The sequence below is a fragment of the Prunus persica genome, chromosome G3 (genome assembly GCF_000346465.2).
Source record: "Prunus persica cultivar Lovell chromosome G3, Prunus_persica_NCBIv2, whole genome shotgun sequence".
Lineage (NCBI taxonomy): Eukaryota > Viridiplantae > Streptophyta > Magnoliopsida > Rosales > Rosaceae > Prunus > Prunus persica.
Window position 1 is genome coordinate 15,049,076 of NC_034011.1, and position 21,171 is coordinate 15,070,246.

General features: G+C 40.5%; 1 pseudogene; it reads right to left on the minus strand.

The window, feature by feature from the left end:
• On the minus strand, window positions 16,829-18,262 carry LOC109948072 (annotated as a pseudogene).

Here is a 21,171-nt window from a genome sequence, read left to right on the forward strand (position 1 = left end):
AATAGCCGAAAAAGAGAAAATGGTCACGAAAAGCAATGAAAAAGCAGGCGACACCTACCCCCACAAAGTAGCGGGGGCAGGCATCGTCATAATCACCCCAGACGGAACTTTGTTGGAACAAGCTATCATACTAGGCTTTTCTGCTTCAAACAACGAGGCAGAATATGAGGCACTGCTTGTAGGATTGCGCCTAGCGAAAGAACTGTCGATAAAGAGATTAGCCATCTACTCAGACTCCCAACTGATCATGAATCAAGCCTTAGGCGAGTACATGACAAGGCATCCAAGAATGGTCCAGTACCTCGACAAAGTTCAATGAATTTTGAAAGAATTCCCCACTTTCACCATCCAACAAGTTCCACGGGCAGAGAACACTAATGCAAATGCGTTGGCGAGCCTAGGATCAGCACTGGTCACCCAGTTCAGATGCTCCATCCCAGTTGAACACCTTGACTGGCCAAGCATCGAAGAAATAGAGCCAATCGACTCAATGCAGATCGATGAAGACCCCAGCTGGCAAGACCTCATTATTGACTACTTAGTGAATGGAAATCTGCCAACGGATAAGTTCGAAGCTAGGAAGGTCCAACAGAAAGCCGCGAGATATTACATGCAAGGCGACAAGCTCATTCGCAGATCATACTCCAGCCCTCATCTCACTTGCATAAAATACCCTCAAACACTTGAGGTCCTCTGAAAAATTCACGATGGCGAGTGTGGCAACCACTCTGGGGGCAGGTCACTCGCCCAGAAGGGTCTAAATGTAGGCTATTTCTGGCCTAATATGCGCCATGACTTCACTAAATATGTCAAAAGATGTGATTGCTGCCAACGGTACAAACCAGTTCCTAATCTGCCTGCCGAAATCTACCATCTCCAAAACAGTCTGTGGCCTTTCAGGCAATGGGCCATCGACTTGGTAGGCCCCATGCCAGCGGCACCTGCCAATAAAGAAATGATGATTGTCGCCACTGATTATTTTACTAAATGGGCCAAAGCTCTATCCTCTACTAAAGAAGCCGATGTGGAACGATTTATCTGGAGACACATTATATGCCAGTTTGGCTTGCCACAATCACTAGTTATTGACAATGGCTCGCCATTCATTGGCAAGCAGATCACCGCCTTTTTCAAAAAGTATGGCATCAAGCAGCATCTATCTACCCGAAGATATCCTCAAGGCAACCGCCAGGCCGAGGCATCCAATAAGATAATATTGGATTGTCTAAAAAAGAGGTTAGAATGCACCGAAGGAAAATGGGTAGATGAGCTCCCTGGAGTACTATGGGCTTATCGTACCACCAAGCAAAGATCAACTGGCTAAACCCCGTTTTCCCTCGCCTACGGAACTGAAGCGATCATTCCTCCTCACGTCACTATCCCCTCTATAGGCATTGAAGTTGGCAGTATTAAGCAGAACTCCGAGCAGATGAGGCTCAACCTTGACTTACTTGAAGGCGAGCACGAGAAGGCCATTGTCTGAGTCGTCTCCTATCAACAGCGGTTGAAGTCTTACTACGACAAAAGAGCCAAGTTCAGACAATTTCAACTAGGTGACCTTTTGCTAAGAAAGGCCTTCATCACTGCACAAAGACAAGGATCTAAAAAGATGAAACCCAATTGGGAAGGCCCTTACGTAATCAGCCGGTCTGGGGGAAAAGGAAGCTATACGCTTGACACCACAGAAAGGAAGGAGATTCCGCGACAATGGAATGCCTGCCACCTCCAAAGATACTATCCATGACGCTTCCTTCTACCTGCTCAATCCCCAACAGATGACTGAGTACTGCACATTTCTGAAAAAGGGAAGCAACTGCTGGAGTTTTCGATTTCTTTATTCAGTTATTTCCACTTCGAATAAAGCGATGTAATCTCATGAACATCAATAAAAGTTTAGTTTCTTATTCCAGAGTATCCCAAAAAAAAACAAACAGTCGCCCATAATTAGCGTCCTTCGGGAGACGCAAGGCAACAACTAGAAGCGTCCTTTGAGAGACGCATGACGACAACTAGAAGCATCCTTCAGGAGATGCAGGGCGACAAGCAGAAGCGTCCTTCGGGAGACATAACCCACAAAGAAGCGTTCTTAGGGAGACGTAGGATGTGGCAGGAATTTCTTAAAGGAAGTATCCAGGTTCCTATCCATTTCATAAGGGGACAAGATAGTCATACAGTTGCCCATAAAAAGCATCCGAAGGGAGACGCAAGGCGACGACCAGAAGCGTCCTTCGGGAGACGCAGCCCTAAAAGTAGCGTCCTAAAGGAGCCGCAGGGTGCGCCAGGAATTTCCTAAGGGAGGTATCCAGGTTCCTATCCATTTCCTAAAAGGGCAGGATAGTCATACAGTTATCCATAAGCAGCGTCCTAAGGGAGACGCAGGGCAGTGACCAGAAGCGTCTTAAGCGTTTTTTTGGAAAATGCAGAACACGCCTGGAGTAACTCAAGGGGGACCCTAACTTTTGGCAAAGTCCCAAGGGAAATGTACAACCAAGACACTAGCTGGTTACTCAAGCAGTTCTCAAGACAATATGAAAATTGAAGTTGAAAAGATAAAGACTGAAATTTCCATAGCAAAGTGACCAACCGGCCAAGTTCAAACAAAAGAAGATGGTCAAACAAGACCAATTATTCTATAAAAAAAAACAGACTACAAAAGCTGAAAAGAAATAAGGAGTCTTTGTCTACTCCGAAATGCCAGCAGGAGATCCCTGATATGCAGCCTCTTCAGCATCCACCTGATCAACCACGTTCTCAGCAGCTCCGCATGCCTGGTTTATGACATCTGCCACCACCTCATCGGTTGCATCATCTTATACTCCATCCTGTTCAGCTACCGCTGATAAGTCCATAAATATACTCATTTATGTACTCTTTTTACTTAGGTTTTGTAGGAGAATTAGATTTAAAAATGGCTTATTACTTTACTTTTCTGATTTTCAGCTTTTCTGCACTCTTAAAAGGTTTTTAAGGGAAAATCAACTTTTCGGAGGAATTTTAGAGCAAGGCCAATTGGAGATGACACAAGGAATTTTATCACGAAAATAAGAGCAGGTTGACGCTATGACCAGTACATTGGACGCCTTGCTTGCTATGAATGGAAGAGCACCAACACAAGAGATTTGCTCCATTTGTGCTGTTCCCGGTCATGCCACCATATCTTGTCCTCATGGGGTTGATTTTCCAGAATTTCTACAAGAACAAGCCAATATGGTGATTACCTATAGACGTCCCGGCAATGATCCATTCTCCAACACATACAATCCGGGATGGCAAAGGCACCTCAATTTTTCATTGAGCAATAATCAGAACGTACAAAAACCACCAGGTTTTTAACCACAAGAGAAGAAAAATAACTTGGAAGACATAATCGCATAGCTCTCCACAAATACAAATCAAATCATGAGTAGGACGGAGACGACCCTACAAAACCACGCTGCTTCCATCAGAAATTTAGAAGTTCAAATGGGTCAACTAGCTAATGCATTGAGTGGAAGAAATCATGAAGTATTACCAAGCCAACCCGAGATTAATCTGAAGATTCAAGAACATGTGAAGGCAATCATACTTCGAAATGGGAGACCCATCAAAATCGCTGTAGATTTGGACGTGGAAAAGCACCACCAGCAGTTGAGAGATATAGAAAAACCTGAAGAAAATAGCCTACTTGCCGTTGTAAGCTCCGCAGAAAATTCAGCAAAAATTGAGCAACATCCCACAGCTTCGGCCTCCAAATAGCGGGACCAAAACCCATTGCCTTACCACTTGGCCACGCCCCATTTCTACACCATCCAAAATCTTAAGTTCCGCCAATTCCGTTTCCATAACGCTTGAAGAAAAATAAGAAGGATGCACAGTTCTCCAAATTTCTTGAAATTTTTAGGAAATTGAAAATTACCATTCCATTTGGTGAAGCACTAGACCAAATGCCGAACTATGGAAAGTTCATCAAGGACATCTTAAGCAAAAAAGAGAAGTTTGGAAAATACAGAGATGGTGGAATTGACAAAGGAGTGTAGCGCAGTAGTACAAAGTCAACTACCACCTAAGCGAAAGGATCCAAGGAGATTTTTTTGTTCCTTGCACAATTGGCACTATTTCTTTTCAAAGAGCATTGTGTGATCTAGGTTCTAGTATTAATTTAATGCCTTTGTCTGTAGCTAAAAGAATTGGTTTGGGGGAAATTAAGAAAACTAATATTTCTTTGCAGATGGCGGATAGATCACTTACATATCCTCACGGCATTCTTGAAGATGCACTAGTGAAGGTGGATAAATTCATATTCCCAACTGATTTCATAGTTTTGGATATAGAAGAAGATGTCGACACTCCAATTATTTTAGGCCGCCCATTCCTCATTACTAGAAGAATAATAATTGATGTAGAAAAAGGTTCTTTGATCCTATGAGATGCCGATCAAGAGATGGAATTCAAAGTTTTTGATGCAACCAAGTATCCCATTGATTCGGAGTATTGTTTCCATTTAGAAGCAGTAGATCATGTTGCTCGACCACAATTGCGGACTACCCAAAAGATCCACTAAAAGAAAGTTTGGTCCATAAGATAGAGGTAGGAGAAGAGCCACACGCGTGCACAAAATGGTGAACTCATTGGAAACAAAGGCCATCCCAAGCACCATTGCCACACCAACCCTTACTTTGCAAATATACTTGGAAGAAAATTGCAATCAACAAAAGAAGACCTTCGCTCTCCATGATCCCGGGTGAAATCATTCCAAAAGTCAGGCTGGGGACTATAAACCAAGCGCTTGTTGGGAGGCAACTCAACTAGGTACCTTCGTTCCTTTCTGTTCAATTTTATTTTTCATCCTTCTATGCCTTTACTACTCATTACATGCATTTAATTTAACCATTGAGGACAATGTTTAGTTTAGGTTTGGGGGTGTGGAATTTTGTGTTTTTATTGTCAATTGAGTTTTGAGTCATAAAGAAAAAAAGAAAAAAAAAAAAAGATTTTATGTTCCAAAGAAAGGATTTTGTGTTTCGAAGAACATTTCTCGACTTTTTCTAGTCCCAAGATGATTGCAAGATGCTGCAGATGTGTTACAGAAGTTGTTTTGGTCATTAGATGACTTTAAAACCCAGAAAATAGCAAAACAGGTTATTATGTTCTTATTTTGGTCAAAATGAAAATTTTTACCTCTTTTCTTTTTTGATGTTTTTCAGGTAAATTTGAAGTCACCAACATGTTTAGAATGGTTAATATGATGATTTGAAACAGGTTTTGGGGTCTCAAGTGGTTTACATGATGTTTTAGGAAGATTTGAAGCTAAAAAAGTGGCCTAAAACCCAAAAAAGGCCAGCTGCAATTTGGCCAGAAATATGAAGCTTTTTCGTCACAAAAGGGTTTTAGCGACGACTGTTCATCAGATTTTTCGTTGCTAAAGGTTTTCAGCGACGGTGTTCATCAGATTTTTCGTCGCTAAGGGTCCATTTTCCAGAATGTTCTAATTTCATTCCAAATCAATTACGATCCATTCCATTCGCGATCAGAGGTTTCTAGGAGCTATTCCAGGTGTGTCCTCTCCCTTTTGATGAAAATTTTTTATTCCTAAGCAATTGGGGCTCATAAATTCACTCATATTTGTTTGCAAAATCACAAAATTCCTTTAACTTTTGAAAAATAAAAATTTGTTAAAGCTTGTACTTTCTCTTACTAATAGTGATGCATATGAAATGTTTGATCATACTTCTTTAACTAAAGTGTTGCCATGAAAGTTTATGCATCATAATTATAGCACTTCACATAGCCATACTTCAAAGCAGGTTGACAACCTCTTCAGCTCCTTTGGCGTTCGCAGCATTAGCCTCCTCACTTTGCACAGGGGGCAAGTCAAGGTAGAGCATCTTGATGTCTTCATCTCCAATGGCGTAGAAGGGATCATGTCCATTTGTGCAGTCCAAGTAGCCCAACTTGTACGCATCCATGGCAGCTTCGGACTTGGATTCTTCAGTAGACTTATGATAGGCGTGAAATCTAGCTAAAAGTTTGTCATAACTATGATAGATGTCGGCATTCTTGCTGACAGGACCGGCCCAGAATTTCCCGAAACCCGAGACGAATCCTATGGAAATTCCTGACATCACCCCGAAATGAAAAAAGGGTACGAGACTTTCTACCGAAATTTCGGCAGAGTCTCCCCTGTAAATTGAACATTGCCCAAATTTTCAACCTGCATAAAATACATTTTATATCCACAACTGGCAGCACGCAAAATATAATTTCATGTAATTCACATAAACGGCCATCGGCCTTCCAATAATTCGCAATATTTACCAACAAACTCTAAACAATGCAAATATAAACTCAAAAATTTATGAACGTCAAATGCGATTTCCATCATCTAAATTCCCAAATATTAAACGCACAAAATTTAAACCTCCTAACAAGATGGCATCTCATTTTCACCTCAATTTCAGGACCAATGACAAGGTCCGAACCAACCTCAATAGAACAACAGGACTAACATTTAGTCTGCGGCTGCACCTAGTAACCTTAGGTTGCCTATGTACCCTTACTGAGGGATCAAGCCACACGTAGTTCTTTCCTAAAATCAAATTCCACACATAGGCAATACCTTTATTCATTTCTCTGTATTTCACATTATCTCCCCATACGCCGGTACTACCAACGCCACATATGGGGTCTGTCAACACGCCGGATAACCTACGCCACGTGCGACCTCACCATATTATCACATAATCTCCCCATACATCGGTACTACCAAATCCATGTATGGGGCCTCTCAACACGCCGGATAACCTATGCCACGTGCGACCTCACCATAATATCACATATCTCTTCATACGCCGGTACAACCAACGCCACGTATGGGGTCTGTCTTAAGGCCGGATAACCACGCCACGCGAGACCTCAACATCATATCACATATCTCCTCATTCGCCGGTACAACCAACGCCACATATGGGGTCTGTCAACACGCCGGATAACCTACGCCACGTGCGACCTCACCATAATATCACATATCTCCCCATACACCGGTACAACCAACGCCATGTATAGGGTCTGTCTCAATGCCGGATAACCTACGCCACGCAAGACCTCAACATCATATCACATATCTCCCCATACGCCGGTACAACCAACGCCACGTATGGGGTCTGTCAACACGTCGAATAACCTACACCACGTGCGACCTCAATATATTGTCAAGTAATCTCCCCATACGCCGGTACTACCAACGCCACGTATGTGGCCTGTCCACACGCCGAATAACCTACCCCACGTGGGATCTAACTTTCACAGGGTGGTACTTGTAATGTAACCAAAATCCGGGGAGGTACCTAGGGTAGTGCGTATAGCACTTCATACTGACATTCTCTCACTTATCTAAACTAATACTAGAGGTATTCCCATTTTAATGATACCAGTCTATAGTAGACTGCAACGTAATTAATCATAAAAATAATATTATTTCTAGACCAACGATCATTCACATAAACATGAATTTTCATAATTTTCATTATTTAAAATAATATCTAAAAGTTTCCTATATACAAATTAACACTCTAAAAATCCCAACTTAGTCAACACAGCTCAACAACGCTCAAGACCAGTCATTAGGGTCATTATGATCCTTCTAGCAAGGATAAACTACCTCGAAAGACTCAAGGTCAACCAAGAGTCAAACTACCCAAACTTGGTCAAACGGGCCCACGGGGCCCACGACCTCCAAATTCCGATCCGAAGGTTCCTATGGGTTCTACAAGGTATAGGACACTCATTCTGCAAGTTTAGTCCAGATCAGACGGTCAGATCGCTCACGATCGCATGATCTGACGGTTAATATAAAACATAAACTTTAAATTATTAATCGGAACATCCGGGGCTCCGATTCAAGATCCGTGAATTTCTACACAATCCTAGAAATACCTAGATTAACATATATTAAATTTGAGACCATCCAACAGTCCCAACCTATCGAACCCGGATAACGCGCAATAGGTGATATCCGTTCAATAGACAAACGACGTCCGAATTGAGATCCGCAAAATCCTACGCACTCGTGACAATCTAAAGATCTCATTGAGACAAAGTGCAACTTTACTACCCTCGCCCACGCGCTGGCAGCGCTGGGTGCCCAAAGCGATTACGCATCGTCGAAAAATCTCAAAACCACGGCTCTAAACTCCTATCCTAGGTATAACACCCTATTTGGAGCCAGTTTTGTTCTTGGACCTACCCCAAAAACTGACCGGAGGTGGCCGGAATCACGATCCCAAAACTGGCCAAATTTCAATTCGTAAATCGAATTACCTACGCTAAGAATCGATCGAATCCTACCCAACAGCTAGCTAGAGCATGCAATTGTACATGGCCTTGGAGATAATGGTTAAAGCTGGTCCCAACTTTTGGCTGCTTTCTGTAAACCTTTTGTTTGATATTCAAAGCCTATAAGATTTGATAGGACCTGACCTAAATTCCACTTTGGAATCCAAGCCGAACCTTGTGCGTGTCCAACACCTGGCGAGTGCCGAGCACAATGACTAAATTGCCCTTCTAGTTAAAAATTCGAGTTTATTACCAAATCGACTTCTGCCAAAAATTCGGCAGAACCTCCCTTGTAATTTGATCATTCCAAACATTTCAACCTGTCAAAAGCATATATATATATATCCCAACTGCCAGCATGCATTCAATTTACATCTAACCAGTTCAACCAAATTAAATGGCCTCAGGCCATACAAAAAGTCCTAGGGCAATTCATCAAAGCAACGAATTCAAGAATTTACAATAGCACAGTATGATTTCAAAAGAAATCCTACACAAGATATATATATATATATATAGAGAGAGAGAGAGAGTGTGGTGCGGAGACTGCCCGGTGGTAGCGCTCTAGTGCACGCCTAATTCCTAGGGGCGCAAAACATTGAAAAATGTGAGTGGACAAAAAATAAAGGTTTGGAAAATAGCATATGAACATACTAACCCCACTGCAAAAACGGTTAGAAAACCCATTCTGCATACTATATTCGTACAGAAGACAAACACGCATATTTATATTTATATAATCATTCACACTCACAGAAATCATCAAACAGTTTAAATGTTGAAAAATAAATATTTCTCTACCACCTAGGTATACCCATTTTATATCCGTGAATTCCCATATTTATCCGTCAAATCCCTTATTTTCCATCAATTCCTTTAGTTTTCGTCAATTCCTTCATTTTCTGTCAATTCCTTTATTTTCCTTCGATTCCTCTTGCTACCAAAGCGACACGTCCTCGTAGGCCTCGGGAAACACGAAGTCACCCGAGCCGCAATCCTCGCTGGACTCAGGAGACATTTGGTCAACCTGATCCGCATTCCTCGCTCCCACGGTCCAGGCGTGTCCGAAACTCGTGGGGCAAATGTCAAGCGCACTGACAAAACAGAAGGCAACTATAAACCGAAGGCAACCAATTTATCCGAAGGCAACTTTTATTCCGAAGGCAACATCTATTATGAAGGTAACCTTGGGTATCCATGGTGTTTTTTAAAATAAAATACATGCCTTTCTTAAAAACTATAGTTTTATTCCTCATCAAACCATTCAAACCGATAATCATCTCAACTCTTACTTTCTAAGCCCTTTGCATTTCAAACATGGCAATATATAAATAAATAAATAAAAATATTTAAATCCAATTAATCATGCTTGGAAAGCAATAGTCAATAATACTTATTCAAGATCAAATAATGAAACTTAATTGCATAAAACAAAAGTCCACTCACTGAGTGTCCAAGCTAGCTGGACCTTTCAAAAGTCCCTCCTGAGGGTCAGCTGGTGCCCGAGTACCTATTTAAGCCATCATAAATATTAAATCAATAAAAATACTCAACATAAATATTTAATCCCAAAACCCTAACCCCCGTCTCCTAAGAGCGTGCCCCAATTTAAGATAATTCCTATGCCCACTTAAGCATTTTGCATGGTTAGAACGGTCTGAAAAGACTCGAGACTCGATAAGCGATAAACTTCCATATTGGTCAACCTAAGACCCCTTGGGGTCCACGACCTCCAATTATCGATCAGAGAGTTCTTATAGGTTCTACACATTTTAATAACTACGTCCTGCAAGTTCAGTCCAAATCGGACGATCGGATTCATCATGATCGTGTGATCGGACTGTTATAATTTAATTAAACTTTGAATTATTGAATCAGAGTACCCGGGACTCCGATTCACGATCCGTCGAATCCTATATGATCCTGGAATTATCTAGATCAACATATATTAAATTGATTACAATCCAATGGTTCAAACGTATCGAACTCGGAAATCACACAATAGGCGAGATCCGTTCGGGGTTCAAACGTTAACCAAATCAGAATCCGAAAGTACCTATGCGCTCATGAGGACCAGGAGATCATTTTAGGACACAATGTCGGTCCATTACCAGGCCAACGCGCCGGCAGTGCGTGGGTGCCTTAAGTAAATTCCAGCGAACAGAAAAACTCCAAACCGTTGGCCAAGCTTCCTACCCTAGGTGTAAAACCTCATTTGGAATTTCTTTTGTTCTTGGACATACCCCGAAAAATAGCCGGAAGTGGCCAGAATCTCAAATTGAAAACCGGCCAAAATTCAACTGGTGATTTTGGTTATCTACACTAGAAATTGTTCCAATCCTATCCAACCATCAGCTAGAGCATGAAAAATAGGTGGAAATCCATACCTTGATCGTCGGATTTGGTGGCCGAAAGAGATAGAATGAGTCAGCGAAAATTCTGTCAATAACTGGTGGTTTTCGCGACTGATTCCGACAGTCATTGGGGGCGGTTGGCGACGGGGTGGGCTGCAGTTGGTGACGGGGTGTGCTGGAGTTGACGATGGAGTGTACAGGAGTTGACGACGGAGGTAGGCCGGTCCCTTTGGCACCGGTGGCAATGGCTGAGGTGGCCGGAAGTGATGGTTGCGAAGGGGAGAGGGTGTCGGTTGGAGTTGTCGAACAAGGGGAGGGAGTTTTCGCGACTGTGAGGGAAAAAGAGAGAGAAGAAGGTCAGTTTATAAATATCTGATTTTCTAAAATTACAATTTTGCCCCTCATCATAATTTGATTGTATTTTCTTCGTTATAACTCCGATTCTAGCCCACTACGTGTCTACAGCCTTGTTTCGACGTGATCTACACACTCGTACAATCGGAATTTCTAAATTCTTTCCCGGTCAAAAAGTCAACTTTCAACCTAATAAATTATTCTAGGGTATTTTAATCTTGTCCTCCAATAAATTAATAATTACAAAATTAAATTAGGTTCGGGTTATTACAAGATTGATGATCGTTATACAATCCAAAAAGTAAAAAAAGAAAAAAGAAAAGGACAAATCTCTACCCCAAATTGGCATATTGCTTTTTGATATTTAGGTTAATTATGTTGTAGGTTTGTTTTTTTGTTTACAATGATGACTTTGTAATTGTTTTCATATTAGCATAATGCTTTATGCTTCCTATTCATTTTATTGATGGTTTTGTGATTGTTTTTCAGGTTGGGGTAAAGAATTAGGCCAAGTACAAGACTAATATACTATTTTGGATTCCATTTATTTGTCTACTTGAATTTGTAATATTTTCATTGTATATGGCGATTGTATTTTTTTTTATACATAATGACTTGAGATTTTAGATTTATAATTATTGGTTCTATAAAGTGAATGTATTGAACAATACTTTCAATTACATGAATGAAGTTTACGTTGGCTTTGATGAAGATATAGTACGATTGAGAATAAGCTTTTAAAGTAAATTTGACTGTTATATCATAGTTTATATGTGAATTGAAACAATCATCCCATTAGCATTGTGAATGGGCATTGTACCATAAAGTTATATTTTGAGATTAGTGTATGCATATTGCCATGTTATTGGAAGCCTTTTCAATTTTGAGAAAGTAAATACAATATGTGATTTGTCAATGTAATTGACAAATAGGTAGTACCATCTGCATTGTAGTTTGACAAACAAAGCAGTTCCATTTGCATTTCAGTCAAGTAATTGTCATTATCTATGCACAATTAATTGAAAATGTAAATACAATATGTGATTTGTCAATGCAATTGACAAACAGGAAGTGTAATTTGCATTCCAGTAGTGCAATTGACAATCAAAGTAGTCCCAACTACTTGATACACATGCCTTTGCATTGTCAATAAGCTAACTCACCTCTCCTTCAGCTAACTTTAGCATCGAAGGGCCTTCAACCGATACCACACTAGAACCTTAGGTCTCACCTATTTTCTTCTCTCTTTAGCATAGATTCAGCATTACCGACGAAGAGAGAGCGTTTACTAAAGGCAGATCTGATCCCTCGATCATTCACATAATCTATAAGTTGGTCCTACCACTATCTGTCTAGTTTTTGCTCCAACATCTTGAAAATACAAAATAAAATTGAACTAAATATTTGGATAAGTTTATTTCCGAAAAGAAACATTTGAATTGATTAAGGGTAATTTGTCTCCTGTTTGGCAATTGCCTTTGATACCAAAAAAAAGAATCCTTCATGTATTATCACACACCAAACCATGAATGTGCAAAATATATTTATGTTTAATCATTGAAGTATTTGCATTTTACTAGAATAAGGACCCCAATTTACATCCTCATAGTCCGGACTTACCCATTCTTTGTAATATGGATCCATATCCTTGTAAAATAAGGATTTACAACATTAAGGATTATAAGAACCCTAATGTTGTAATCGTGGTGCAAAAACCTGTAAATCACTACTAAATTATGTAACTTACATGTTTATGCATCTTTTTTACAGCGTTTTGGTACCCTCACATCCCAAAATTCTAGAATATGCCTTAGTCTTGTAAACCGTTATTTTACTAGAATAAGAACCCTAATTTACATCCTCATGGTTCAGACTTACCAATTCTTTGTAATGTGGATTTATATCCTTGTAAAATAAGGATTTAAAACATTAAAGATTATGAGAACCCTAATGTTGTAATCATTGTGCAAAAACCTGTAAATCACTACCTAAATCGTGTAACTTATATTTTTATGGGTCTTTTTAACAACTTTTTGGTACCATCGTATCCAAAAATTGTAAAATCAGCCCTTAATCTTGTAAACCCTCATTTTACTAGAATAAGGACCCTAATTTACATCCTCATGGTTCAAACTTACCAATTCTTTGTAATGTGGATCCATATCCTCGTAAATATAAGGATTTGCAACATTAAGAATTATGAGAACCCTAATGTTCTAATCTTGGTGCAAAAACCTGTAAATCACTATTCAAATCGTGTAACCTACATGTTTATGGATCTTCTTTACAATGTTATGCACCCTCGTATCCTAAAATTGTAAATTCGGCCTTAATCTTGTAAACCCTCATTTTACTAGAATAAAGACTTAATTTACATCCTCATGGTCTGCAATTACCAATTCTTTGTAATGTGGATCCATATCATAGTAAAATAAGGAATTACAACATTAAGGGTTATAAGAACCCTAATGTTGTAATCGTGATGCGAAAACCTGTAAATCACTTCCCAAATCGTGTAACTTACATGTTTATGGATCCTCCTTACAATGTTATGGTACACTCGTGTCCCAAAATTGTAAAATTGGCCTTTAATCTTGTAAACCCTCCTTTTACTAGAATAAGGACCCAATTTACATCCTCATGGTCTGGAGTTACCAATTCCTTGTAATGTGGATCCATAGCCTTATAAAATGAAGATTTACAACATTATGGATTGGTTGGACCCTAAATTTCTAAACCCGGTCTATAAATTTGTAAATCACCACCCAATTCTTGTAGCATGCATGTTTATGGATCCTCCTTCCAACGTTATGGTACCCTCGTATCGAAAACTTGTAAAATGAGCCCTTAATCTTGTAAATCTCATCTTTACTAAAATAAAGACCTAATTTACATCTTCAAGGTCTACACTTACCAATTACTTGTATATGTATGACTACTACCAAACTTGTACTGGGAAAACAATCCAACCGGGGGATTGTTTAACTAGACCACATGGAAGAATCCTCAATTGACCATGTGGCCAAGGAACGAGCCGTCCAACCGGGGGACTGGGCTCATTAGCATGCACAGCAAAATCCTTTATACTCGTGTGTCTGTGACAAATCCTACGTGCGCAGACTACCCCGCTAAGGGTCTACGAAACACCCCATCAAGGGTGCCCAGGTTTCGACATATCCAAGTATCCAATCCAAATATCCAAGTGCCGGGGAGGTAACTAACATAAACCATAACCCAAATCCCATTCCACAATCTCTTTCCAATAATCCCATGTACCCAACACATATCTCTAGACAACCAGACATCACTTGTGTCCAAAACACAAATCCCAAATTATACATATTCAAAGTATAGATAGTAGCTCTCAAGATAGCAATAAGTCAACCCAAAATAAGGACAACCTTCAAGTATCCAAAAACATACCAATAATTCCATAAAATACCATAAAGCAATATTAAAACAATATTCAAGTCTCCACATTCACAATATCCCAATATATATGTAAATATATGCATAGCTTTCCACCTTTGAAAATAAGGATTATTATTTAAAAACAAAGTCCACTCATAGAAAGTCCGAAGCTGTGTGACCCTAAGAGGGTCCTGCTTGCTAAGCACGTTGAGCCTGAGTACCTATTGAAGAACCCGAGGACTAGATTAAAATAAAGCACTTCGAACGATAACTTTAAAACAAACTCCTAGTTTTCCTAGGACTCAAGTGTGTGTGCAAGACGAATGAGGATTTTCTAAGGTCCAACTACGCATTTCGAATGGTGGAATAACCTCGGAAGATTCTCGGTCAATCGAGGGGTCGAACTTCCCAAATTTGGTCAACCAGGCCTGTGAGGCCCACGACCTCCGATTTCAGTTCCTACGGGTTCAACAAAGTTTACTAAACACGTTCTGCAAGTTTGGTCTCAATCGAACAATCGGATCGCTCTCGATCATGGAGCCGATCCAACTGTCCAAACATATCGAACCCAGATATTGCCTAATATGCGTAAATCCGTTCGACCGTCAAACGATAACCAAATTCAAATACGAGCATACCGTCATGCTTGGGACAACATGGGGAACATTTTAGAACACAATTGGCCACCACCCCATAGCCCATGTGTCACCACATGTGTCGGCAGCGCATGGATGTCTTAAGAAAATTTCGATGACCAAAAAATTCTTGAAACACCCAACAATACCTATACCAACACGTTCAGACTAACATGGGGAGCTTTTTTGGTTCTTGGACCACGGCCAAAAAGTGGCCGGAGCTAGCCGAATCGAAGCTGAAAAATTAGGGCTCGTTTGGTACGCGGGATTATCATGGACTAGACTAAATATTGGGACTGTCTTGGATTGGCTTGGCTTGGTATAAGCTGGATAAGACTTGTACTGTGTTTGATGCGCGATTGGACTAGGACTAAATTTGTTGACTTTTTTTATTTTTTTATTTTTTTTCAAAAAGGCAAGTGGATTTATTTGTTTTGTTTTTTTAACTTTTCTTCTTTCATTCTCTACTGTTTTATCTTCTTCCAACATGCGACTTCTTCATCTTCTTCTCAATCTATTTGTCTCTCTACTTCTTAATTGAAAATTTTATATTCTCTCATTTTCCTATTTCACTATTTCTCTCTTCAATAGCCACATGCCAAAACCCAACAATCTATATTTGGGAATTTGCTTCTTTGAGGAGGCTTCTGCCTGGGTGGGTTCTTTGATGATGAATTGCTTGATAGTTAGCTATTTTTTTATGAGGTTCTTCCCAAATTTCATAAAAAGAAAAAGCAATTTAAATTAATTGATTTATTTCCTCCATTTGGGTTTTGTAGCAAACTTAGAAAGAGAGAGAGAGAGAGAGAGAGAGAGAGAGAGAGAGAGAGAGAGAGATAGAGAGAGATAGAGAGCAGCTGACATGGATGAGGATTGGAGGCCATGGCTGTGACGAGGTGTGTTTAGGTGGGAGGTGATGGCTGTGACGAGGTGTGTGGTGGGGTGGGAACTAATGGCAAAGACAAAGGCGTGGAGAGGGGAGGAAGTCGCGAGCGATGAGAAGGGGATTATTTGTCCCCCCTTCACAGACGAGTCTCAGTAAGCTCAGTTAAGAAGGTATTTTTGGTGAGCCCCAGATTATTAATCCCATTTAAAACTAGAATCATATGACAACAAACATGGGATAATTTTTTATCCAAGCCAGTCCAAGTTAGGGAGGCGTACCAAACGAGCCATTATGGTTTTAACCATAATTTTTTGACCTCGATACGGTGGTGTCAGCCACCAATGGAGGGATGAGAGAGCTACCTGATCCAAGTGGTGGCGTGACTAGAGGCAGCCGAAAAAGTCGCCAGCAAATCTGGCCAGTTTTTCCCTTCGAAACTAGCGGCGCTATGTTGGTTTTTGACCAGAGAAATTGGTTAGGTAGAAGAGGAGGAGAGGAAAATTTTGCAAGTTGTTTCGTTAGAAACGGTGGCAGGCCAAAGCCGGAATCGACTCCGAAAAATCTACCATGTGCGACAAAGAGAGAGAGAGAGAGTGTCGGGGGAGGAGAGAGAGAGAAAGAGAAGGGTTGAATGGTTTTTAAAAATCCGATTTTGAAAAAATTATGATTGTGCCACTGCACTTCCGTTAACCGTAACTTCTTCATTAAAACTTCGATTTGGGCCCACTACTCATATCAACGAGCTCTACACAACTGTGCTACTCAAATCCCAAAAATCCTTGCTGATCAAAAAGTGACTAACGTGACCTTATCCCAAGGGCAAAATTGAATTTCACAATTAAATAAATTAAATAATCAGTTAAAGTTGGGTCAGGGTGTCACAACCTACCACCCTTAAAGAAAATTTCGTCCTCAAAATTTTGTACCTGCCATTCGAAGAGGTGAGGGTACTTGGCCAGCATCTATGCCTCGGGTTCCCAAGTGGCTTCCTCTACGGTTTGACTCCACAACACCTTCACTACCCAAATGGTTTTAGAGCGCAATACTTGCTCCTTTCTATCCTGAATTTGTACCGGTTGCTCCTTATAAGTCAAATCTTCCCTTAACTTCATGGGTTGATGTTCCAGGATATGAGAAGAATCGGCTATGTACTTCTGTAGCATAGATACATGAAATACGTTATGAATCCAAGATAGGTCTGGAGGTAAAGCAAGTTTGTAGGCAACAGGTCCAATGCGTTCCGTGATCTCATAAGGTATGATATAACGAGGGCTTAAGTTCCCACGTTTCTCGAACCTCATCACACTTTTCCAAGGAGATAGCTTCAAGAACACCCAATCCCCAACTGCAAACTCGAGGTCTTTGGATCTGTTGTCTGCATAACTCTTCTGTCGGGCTTGTGCAGTTTTAAGTTTTTCTTTGATCACCTTTACCTTCTCTGTTGTTCCTTAAATACTTTCTAATTTCTCCAATTTTCTCTCACCCACTTCATTCCAACATATATGAGTCCTACACTGCCTCTCATACAAAGCTTCATAAGGAGTCAAAGCTTCTTGTAAACACTTCCAAAAATGAGATGTGAATCTAGTATCCCTGTTCGACACAATGGACACGAATGCTCCATGCAACCTCACTATTTCATCCACAAAGAGTTTAGCAAGCTTCACCAAGGAATAAGTTTCTTTGATAGGTAGGAAGTGAGCGAATTTGGTGAGTCGGTCAACTATCACCCAAATTCTGTCATGGTCTCTCAGAGTGTGTGGAAGTTTGAAAACGAAGTCTATTGTGATATGTTCCCACTTCCATTCAAGAATTAGAAGTGGTTGCATAAGCCCATATGGTTTCTGTCGCTCTGATTTCACCTGTTGACAAATCAAACACCTACTCACATACCTAGGTATGTCACCCTTCATATGCGGCCACGAATAGTATTCCCGAATTGTTCGATACATCTTGGTACCACTCGAGTGCATGGTATAAGCTAAACAGTGAGCCTCCTCCATGATTTCTCTTTTTAAGTCTTCGTTCTTGAGTACACACAGACGAGTTCCAGTTACCAAGGCTCCATCTTCTCTCACTGTATAATCTATCCGTGTACCATTCTCTACTTCCAGCCTTATCATATAAAGTGTAGGATACAACACGTCAAGGGGATGAAGAACCATACCTTGGTTGACGTAAACAGTCACCAAAATAGCAGAAAATGGCGTCGAAAAAACTGTCGAAACTTTCATTCGATACCGTCGACTATCCAGGTGGTTTCGAGCTACGAAAAGTACTAGGTTTTGTAGAGAAGGAAGAGACGATTCCATTGCAACAAGAATCGTCAGATTTGGTAGTCAAACGACGACGAAATTGCTGCCTGAAGAATCGACTGTCGCGCAAAGGAGAGAGAGAGAGAGATAGCTTATCTGTTTTTATAATCCAATTCGAAAAAATTACAATTGTGCTACTACACTTCCGTTGACCACAACTTCTTCGTTAAAACTCTGATTTGGGCCTACTACATGTCTACGAACTCGTGAGAGCGAGCTCTACGCAATAGTCCACTCATTTCCCCAAAATCCTTCTGGATCAAAAACTGATTAAAGTGACCCTACCCCCAAGGGCAAAATTGTAAATTTACAAATAGAAATAAATTGGATAAAACAAATAAATTGGGTTGGGATGTTACACGGCTCGTATCTTTGAGCGGGCCAAGACGAGGTAATTAGGCCTAATGGGTTGGGCCGGCTGGTTTAAAGCTTATTTATAACATTATATTTATTTTAGAGAAAAATAATACATAATATTACTACATTTATATCTTAAATTTAAGTTTATTTATTTTTTCTAATATATTAAAAATTAATGTTTTCTTTATATATAAAATAATGATTTTGTTTTTCAAGTTTCAAATTTTAAAATTCAAACAATAATGTAGTCATATTCGATTTAAATGTACTTTAAATAATTTTATTGCCTCTTTTTCAACAAAATAATAAATTTTGCTTGTTTATACATAATTGTTATAAATATAAAAAATCAATGAAGTTGTAAAAAGAAACTACAAAAATAAAATGTAATACATAGGTCAAATTTGGTGTAGGCCCATCTCGTCCCGTTTAGTGGCCAGTTGGCTAGGGCTGAAATGGATGATTTTCATAAAGAGACAGGCTCGACATGACCCGTTTATTAAATGGGATGACTCTAAACGAGTCGGGCCGGACAAACTCGGCACACCCATTTGATACATCTAGTGAGTGGACTAGGTTATGGTGGTGATGTGGATTGAGTTTACTGTGTAACACCCTGACCCCAAATTTAATTCCTATTTTAATTTATTTAAAGTAAAATTACGAATTTACCCTTGGGGTAGGGGTAAATTCATCATTTTCTTATCTGGAAGGATTTTGGGACCACGACTGGTATTTTTGGGTAAGTTGTACTGAGACGAATTTATAGACATGCAGTAGGCTTGAAATGGAGTTGGAACGAAGATTTGGCGATCAAAAGTAATTCAGTGGCAAACTTGTAAATATTTCGAAAAGGGTTAAAGTAAAAATCTGATTTTTCACTTTTACCTCTCTCTCTCTCTCTCTCTCTCTCTCTCTCTCTCGATTCTCCCTCTGCGCGCGACCTTCCCCTTCCCCATTACAGTTCACCGAACCAGAAACCACCACCCCGCCACCAATTCCGGCCACCCCGATTGACGGCACTGGTCCCGATCGACTCCCCTCGACGTCCCGGTCAAGACCTGCCAGCTTTTCAAGTCGAAAACCACGAATCCTGGCCACGATCTCAACTAGTTTGAACCGGTGAATCGTTGCCGTCGTGCCGTCATCTCCGCCCCCCAAACCCGGTGAATAAGGTGAGGTTTCTCATCCATTTTTCGAGTTCTAGCTACCTGTTGCATAGGTTTGGATCGATTTGTTGCCTAGAAAACTGATTTGAAAACCTAGGTTTTGACCAGATTTCAAAGCGAAATTCCAGCCAGTTGCCGTTCGAATTGGACCTCCCCATAGTTGAAAGATGTGATCCTGACCTCGAGTAGAAGCTAGGGTAGGAAGGGTGAGTTCGGGTGCGGAGTGTTTCCGTCACCGGAATTTACTCTACACACCTACATGCTGCCGGCGCGTGTGGCGGCACGTGGGCGAGGGTGGTGAAGTAGCACTTTGTACCGATGAGGTCCTTAGGTTGTCACGAGTGCGTAGAATTTTACGGATCTCAATTCGAACGTCGTTTGCCTATCGAACGGATTTTCGCATATTGTGCGTTATCCGGGTTCGATAGGTTTTGACTGTTGGATCTTTTTCCAATTAAAATATGTCGTTCTAGGTATTCCTAGGACCGTGTAGGACTTCACGGATCATGAATCGGAGCCCCGGATGTTCCGATTCAATAATTCAAAGTTGTGGGTTAGCGATAACCGTACAATCGTGAGCGATTCCTAAACCTGTAATCGGACCTTAGGATACCTCCTTCAACGTACACGTAGTGGAAATTTGGGGATTTAAGTATTTAATTTGTGATTTCCGCTTCGAAGTAATTTTATATTAATTAAGGATTCGTATCTCGAAATAGGTGCTCCGACTGCACGTACTCAGCAGGCAGGACCCTCTCGTGGTCAGGTAGCGTGGGAATACTTGTGAGTGGACTTTGTTTTCAATCATATGCATGGTTTTATTGATGAAAGATTTATGCATAATATTTTTAATGAATTATTGAATATATTATATTCATGGGTTGAATTTGATGTTTGTATAGCGCTTTGGCAATATATTGTGGGTTCGGCATATTTGGGTATCGAGAGTATATTTTATATGGATTTTGGGGAAGTCAGTTATATAGTGTCTATAGGTGGGATACTTGGGTTGTTGAGGTGAGTTGTGGACGAACTTGAATATGAGGGGTTGTTGAGAGAAGTTGGGTGATTACACTATGTAAGTACCTTCCCCAATTGTTAGACTTCCCACACGTGGCGTTGGATGTTCCGGCATGTGAGACACTTTCCATACGAGGCGTTGGATGTTCCGGCGTATGGAAAGATTCTGTATATTGTTTGGGATCATCACACATGGCGTTGGATGTTCCGGTGTGTGAGCTATGGAATTTCGTTCCCCGGTTGGACCGCTCATCCCTAGACGCAGGATAGTACCTGAAAATCCTGCGGGCTAGTTAAACGATCCCTCGGTTGGATTGGTTCCCCGGTACCTAGGTAGCGTGATGAGTATATTGTATA